Source organism: Amphiprion ocellaris, chromosome 7, assembly GCF_022539595.1.
Source record: "Amphiprion ocellaris isolate individual 3 ecotype Okinawa chromosome 7, ASM2253959v1, whole genome shotgun sequence".
Lineage (NCBI taxonomy): Eukaryota > Metazoa > Chordata > Actinopteri > Pomacentridae > Amphiprion > Amphiprion ocellaris.
In genome coordinates, this window is record NC_072772.1 from 11,847,684 (window position 1) to 11,853,892 (window position 6,209).

The 6,209-nt window shown below is 41.0% G+C and overlaps 1 long non-coding RNA gene across 2 annotated transcripts in view; it reads left to right on the top strand.

Annotated features, from left to right (window-relative positions):
* Positions 1 to 3,569: 3,569 nt before the first annotated feature.
* The window catches only part of LOC118470758 (uncharacterized), a 36,166-nt gene continuing 33,526 nt past the window's right edge, over positions 3,570 to 6,209 (top strand). The window contains exons 1-2 of one of the 2 annotated variants that reach the window (XR_004847901.2): positions 3,570 to 3,875; positions 4,021 to 4,091. This is a non-coding gene — a long non-coding RNA (uncharacterized LOC118470758). Of the gene's footprint in view, positions 4,092 to 6,209 lie in introns of both variants that reach the window. The other variant, XR_008602284.1, reaches the window with a different exon arrangement.

A 6,209-nucleotide genomic window follows, 5' to 3' on the forward strand; every position in this document is an offset into this window, starting at 1 on the left:
CTCATATTTCATGCTTCTGCTATACCTCTGTGTTGGCAAGCCAATGCATCGGCAAGATCTGATTTTGTCCTGTGGCATGTTTTCTATCCAATGACTCATGTTTTATCTGTCTGTCTAGTAGGAGATGGGCAGTGCTACCACAAATAAGATTGGAGTTGAGTGGAGGCATGAACCGGATGTCTTAGTGATGGGAATTCATCAGGATGTAGTGGACATTCTGTACACTTGTAGCCGGCTGATCGATTGATTGGGTAGTATGCTATCCTCCAACTGAATTCTCATTGGTCAAACAATCAGCAGTGTTACTTTCACAGGAGAGAAAACCGCTACATGATTTTTGGCGACGCAAGAACAGACTACCTGTGAACACCTTCGCGTTTTCACCACTTTGAACTCAACCTTGCAGAATCTAATAGAGGCGACTAAGTCTAACTCATCTCATCTTGACTAAACCTTTTTTGAGAATCGGCTTCAAACTAATTGATGACATGTCAAGGATATAGTCATTGTAGCAGCATTTTGGTAAAACACATGACCAACAAGTAAAGTGAAAACTTTGCAGCAGCAGTTTTCATATCACAGCTTAAAAAACAGCTTGGTGTATCTCTAAGTCGGTTGGCTAACTCATCTGTAATATCCACACTGCAAATCTGCTGTTTTCATTTCAGTGTACAATGATAAGGTTTAGTTCATTGAATATGCAGCACATAGTAGCTTTTTATGTCTACATGTAGATTTTCCCCCTACAACCATTCATTTGATTAAAGAGTAGGTATGAGTTCAGTTGACCAAGACTTTTCTTTGGTTTACCAAACCTTGCAGATATAGTGATTAAGTCCACAACTAAACACTTAAGTAATAAATCAAAGTGTCATTTGACTCACATCCTGAGATGGTCTTTAGCATTAATTTCCAAGGTTTTTAGAAATTCAGTACAAAAATAAGGTAATGATGATAACTTAATGACAGTAAGGAAGGGGTTCAGTTGCTACCACTGGGACATGAGCTGTTTTCGCTTCCTCCCTCTGTTCATTCCTGGGACAGAGTGCAGAGGAGGAGAGAAGAGGGAGGGACTGAGATCAGGACTTGAGACTCTGCCTTCGGCTACACAGCTCAGTGTCCCACCTTGCTCCAGAGGCACATAAGTCAAACACACACACAGTTGCTGGCCTAATCAAGCCACCTGTCCTGCATTACCTGTTCTTCAATTCTATACAATTTTATATATATAAAAAAGCTTCTACAAACAGTCCTGTCTCTGAAAATATTATATTCCCATACAATTAAACTGGATTGTCATTTACATAAACCTTTTTCTCCTTGTCACGTACAATATGACATAGTAGGAAAACTCCCAGTATGAAAGAGCAAAAATTCCATGTTTAAAGGTTGGAGAGAAGGTAGATGGCCAAAGGACTTTAAATCAGAAGACTTGTTGTTTACTTTCATTTTTAAAAGGTATTTGATTAGGGTTTGGTAGCAAAACTGCTTAGGTTTAGAAAAATGTGCATTAAAATACAACCCCTTCACAATATGTTTGAAGCTTCTCCTCCCACCCCATCAAATTTATGAATGGTTGGCTGAAATGGAGTGAAGGTAAAGCAATAAAATAAATGTAAAAGTGCTGATCACATATGTATTTGTAAAAATATGTTTCTGTCAAAACATAATTAAGAATATTATTTTTTACCATTTTTTTGAGTCAGGGCTGCCATAACAGGCAGATACCTTTTCTAGTTTCCGTGCCTCACAGGTTGCCTGCGAGGGCACAGAGGCAATAATGTGTCCTTCACACCACGTTACAAAACATGCAACCACCAGGACATTACACAATCACAGCCTAGCTTTCATCAATCTCAGCTCAGCCTTCAGCACAATCCTATAGCAGTGAAGGATCACCAAAGTCCACAACCTGAATGTGGAGACTGACCTTCTTCACACAATTCATGACTTCCTCACCACTCGTCAAATACATTAACAGTGTCATCACCAGCGTCAGAGCCCTGCAGGGCCCCATCTGAGGGCCATTTCTCTCAGTGATGTAAAGACACGTAAAACTTAAAGCAAGCAGGACATTTTGCCTCTTACTCATGTCAAGGTCTAGTAGGCTTCACCTGCCATGATCACCGTTAGTAGCATGAGTTGGCTGGCATTGGTGGATGGCTTGACTTTTCAACAACATAAGGAACTTTTAATCATCTGCAAACCGCTAGCTTTTCTGGACATTCACATCTCACAGAAAATTATTCATCCATCAGAGTAGTCGTACACAATGTCCCCACAAACACTTCAGACTCATCCCTAGTTCTGCTTCTCTGTCTGCAGATAACAAGATGGTAGGACATGTTTTTCCCATTGCTGATCGAAACAGTTGAGATGTATGAATTTTCTACTAGCTAGCCACTAAAATTTATATGCCCCAACTTATAGAGTTGGCATAGAGTATTCCTTCTGTTTGTTGAATGGCTTCCTTTCTTGATTTTCTCTTGTGTGGCTGTAGATATTTCATGTTTACCTGTCCTGTTTGTGAAAACCCATATAACATTGCAAGTAAATAAATCTATAAATTTCACTCATACCTCTCATGCAATCCAAACAATAATTCTATTTACTACAAATTGCCTAATTGCCTTTCTAAATTTGCACTGATATAATAATTTCTGTGTGATGCTTTGACATCACTTTTGTGTCCTGTAGTGTTGGCACATTGTTGGTTGTAGATTAAATGATAACCACACAGTTTTTTTTACTTTTTTTATACAGGTTTCTCAATAGGCACAGTATAGTATAATGGGAATTTGTTTTATTATGCATCTCGGTCTCAGATGTGAATCTGATTTGTTACCTTTTCCTAGTTTTCATTTCCTGTATGTTTTGCCCTTCTTTTCCATTACTATCCTCACAAACATGATGGATGCTTGACCTCCCCACACATCCACATGCTGTCAGGTGATCTGTCTCTTGAAATTTGATGTCATTTCCAAGTTCAAGTGTGTGTGGGGGAGCTGTGATAGAGAGTGATATATGTGCTGTCCCTTAATGTAGCAAGCCATGTGTCGGCAACTATGTAGATGCTAGCGCTAAATACACGCTACATACACACATGCATATGACGGGAAGGGGAATGAGATGCATACATGAACACATGTGCCTTTGCATATGCACGTCAATACACGGTCACATGTGAGCACATGCACACACACACACACACCTGCCTCTGGACAGGGTGACCTTGGATGCTGTGTATAGAAGGAAGGCGGCGCAAAAGAGGATGTTAGTCTGATGAGAGGCAAACATTAGGGATCAGGAGTGGAGGATAGGGGTGAGAGGAAAGAGAAGTTCAAGGGGAGGAAAGGAGGGACGACAGGAGAGAAGGAGGGGAGGGGACGACAGGAGCTATGGGAGGAGAGATGACAGGAGGCAAAGGAGGGAGGTGAGATGAGAGGCGGAGAAAGGGAGGGAGTGGAGGATCTGTTTCTGGGACGGCCAAGGCAGTGAAATGCTGCAGTGAAGCCACACAGCTGAGGTGGTCCGAACACAGCTACTGAGAGATACTGAGCTCTCAGCCCCTTTTCTGCTCTCTTTTTTTTCACACCTCCATCTTCTCCCACCCACCACTTTCACCTTCCTGATTAACCTTCATCTCACCCCACACTTCAACCTGCTCTACCCTCCCTCCCTCCCCTTCCTTTCTCCCTCCCTCCCCTTCCTTTCTCCCTCCCTCTCTCTCTCTCTCTCTCTCTCTCCCTCTTTCTCTCTGCACCAGCCGGTGAGTGAGCAGATTTCAGAACGCATCTGAGTGGAGGAGGACAAGTGGGGTGGGCCTCTCACCACCTCTCCTTTTCATCTGTCCTTCCTCTTTCTTCTTTACCTGAGTGGGTCAATCTGCCTCTATTTCTTTCTCCAATCCCCATCCTATTTTTGCCTTCTTTTTCTGTTGTTTTTCTAATGCTTGACTCTGTTCTTTGTCTGTTGTCTTGGCGTCCTTTTCCTCTATTTCTGTCTGACTTATTCCCGTAGTTTGTGGTCCTGTTGTTTTTGTTGTCTGTCCGTCCATCTGTCTGTCGGTGGGGAACAGCATCCATCTAAAGGTGAGTCCTGTCTAAAGTTAACAGCAGGTCTGCAGCACATACAGACACACACATACACACACCTACTGTGGAAGTAAGAGTTGTTAAGTACCAGATGTCAGTGCCGATGTGTAATGAAACCTGTGCTGAACATGCAACTGGCCTCTTGTTGGAGATTTTGTGTTGGAGGTTTGTCGTTGCGCAGCCTTATGTGGTCCTCGTGAGTTGGATGTTAGGAGGGTAGTTTGAAAATTAATGTGATTAGCTCAGTGTTGGCAAGACTTTAGTAAGACGATGGTTTGGAATTGCAAGTTCTTTGGTCTGTGTGTATGAGTGTGCGCGGGTAGTAGCACTTTATCTGGAACGTTTACACCATTGTGGTACATGTCTTCTATTTTTCCATGTGTCTTATTGCCACATGCTCTTACTCTGACCTCATAAGAACATTTCATATTAACCCAATATAATATTCTGTGTTAAGTGCATGGAAAATATTTCATACATTAACACAGCCATCACTAACTACACTTTGTTGTTGTTTTTATTTTGGTTGTGTTTTGATTGAAGATTTTTATCAGAATCCAAGCTACACAACTTACATGGGGAGTAAATACTAACTTTAAAATTAGTTCCATTTTTTGTTATGTAAGTCAGGTAATTTGCATATAAATTAGATGCATGACAATTATTGTTTTGTGTCTCAAACTGACTTTCTGTTCTGTGTGGCCTACTTCTGTCTAGTGACATATCCAGAATGATGCACCACTGTCCACTAAAGCAGGTGTAAATGCACAGCTGGTAGATTTCTTTCTATTCTGAAGGTCGTATTTCTATTGTTCGCCTCACAAATGCTGCAATAAAGGATTAAATTATTCCCACCTCGATAAGTGTTCCTGAGTTGTAAAATCCTATCTCAGAGCACTGCAAAGAGACTTGAACTATTTGGCATCTGATAAGCCTTCAGACTTAGATTAATTACCCAAATTGCTCCTTCTGGGTCGTATTTCATTGTTTAATCTACAATAGGCTTCTTCCAGCATTGTCTTGTTTTGATGCAGCATTGCTTTTGGTTTGGGCTTTAGTTCAGGACCAAAATGAATCTTGTTTGGCTGCAAAAGCTGAAAATACATACTCTACATTCACAAAGTCACCTCTGACTGAGTCTCAGTGGAGTAGCTCCAGGTTGTCCTCCCTGATGAGATCGGTTGCAGCTTTGCTTCCTTTTCTGTGAGACTGGTTAATGCTCACGTGTGGTACATGCAATACTTTAGCTATCATAGAGTGAATTTCTTTGAAATAGTCAAAAGTAATGATAGTCTACGATACCAAAGTAGCAAAAATGAATAGACTTATGTGATGCATCAGAGGACGTTTTGTGAAACTGAATAAGACACAGTAGGTTTGAAAAACATGATGAGGGTTATAAGGCAACATAGTGGTTTAGCTGTTGATGCTGCTACAGCAAGAAGGGTTTGAATCCACTGAGCAGCCAAGACCCAGCAAAGGAATTGCTGTGGACCCTCTTTGTAGAGTTTATATGTAGCCCATAGACTGTATGTATAAGTGACGTCACCCGTAGGTTTCCTGAGCACTGGTTTTGAAGCTTAGCGTGGTGGATCCGTCACCATTTTGTAACTTGATTTCTCCTGACTCCTGACTAATCTAGAAATGAGCAAAAAGATGGGAGTTGAGACAGGCCATGGACTGTCCTGACATTATCCACCTGTCATTTAAACACCCATGCTTTTAAACAGGTCAATTATATAGAAATTTATTTAAAAAAAATAAATAAATAAATCAAACACAGTTATTATGAACAGGGAAATGAGTTATGGAGACTAAAATTGTTTTTGTACCAGGCTGTAATCATCTTCCTTTTTGTTTAGTTGACATTTTTACATGGGAGTCTATGGGGACTGACTCTGTTTTGGAGCCAGGCTCAGGTAGACATTTGTGAGGAACTTTTTGGCACATCCGCCTTGGCTTCATTTATTTAGCCACGGGGGTTACCTCTTGATGTAGCCCCATGTCTTTGTTGATTACTCTTTGGTTTTTTTTTGCTTACTTCTTACAGTGGAGAGACATGCTAGTGAGGTAATGTGAGAAGTCTAAATTGCCCATTTGTAAATAGTTTTCTTT